Here is a 1135-nt window from a genome sequence, read left to right as displayed (position 1 = left end):
GGGAAAGAAACAGAATAATAAAAATATTTTTTAAAATTTCAACACTTTTGCGCAATCCGAGTAAAATTAGCAACACATTTATATTCCTAGAATACCCAGAGGTTCCAATTAGAATCAGAGTTTTATTTGATAATCACATTTGATAACATATTTGAAAAGATAGACTCTGCACTAAAACTGTTTACAATCAAATGGGAAATTTGGTGCGTCTTACCTGGGTATCCAATTTCCATTGGAATACATGGAAAATGTACATCCAAATCTCCTAGTCCAATTTGAAAATCTGAGCCATAATGTTCGAAGTACAGTCTGATTTGTTCTGTGGGCCACAAAATGTAACTTCTCACTATGAAAAGGAGGGATGATACCAGTGATAAAGATAAAATGATTTGGGGCCTCCACTCATTTCTGTCATAACTCTTTTGAGCCTCACTGGCCATGTCATTACTGAGCAGTCATTTAGTATTTGTTTATACTATATTGGACTCCAGTTACTGCAGTTATTTAGTACTTGTTTATACAAGTACTGGGTCCTGGGGGAGCCTGGAACTCCCCCAGGCTGCTGAAGCGGGGTACAGCAAGGCAGTAACAGCCCTGCACTGAAATCTCCGATTGGGAGCAAATTTGCTCCCGTCCAATGCACTTGTTGATGCATTCCTAGGGAAAGCTTACTACACCTTACTTTACTGTGCAGTTACCCTAAGGTGCATTAATAGTATGTGTAGATGCGCCCACTGCAACTAAATTTAATTTATTACGCATTACTTCTCTCTTTGCTGCAAACAAAATCCAAGCTGGAAATCTGTTTAAAACTTGCATTGTACTCTTTATTTCAGTAAATACCTGAAATATTTATATATTTAATTTGTAGATTTTGTCTAATACAGCATTCCAAAACTGGAAAAACTGGCAGGATATTGCCATCACCCAGTTCCAGGTAGTCACCATGTATTTGTCTTAGGCAAGAACACAAGAAAATTGAGGACAATTATGCCCTATTTCTTGACTAAATCTGACAGAAAGAATAAGAGATTTCTTGACAAATGGTAGTCTGTTTATCTGATATTCTAGAAAATTTTGCACAGCTTTTTTTCTGGGGTTCTCAACAGTTGCCTTTGTAGCACATAACCTTCGG

The sequence above is a fragment of the Alligator sinensis genome, unplaced genomic scaffold (assembly GCF_000455745.1).
Source record: "Alligator sinensis unplaced genomic scaffold, ASM45574v1 scaffold482_1, whole genome shotgun sequence".
NCBI classification, from domain to species: Eukaryota; Metazoa; Chordata; order Crocodylia; family Alligatoridae; genus Alligator; species Alligator sinensis.
This window is presented reverse-complemented; position numbering follows the sequence as displayed.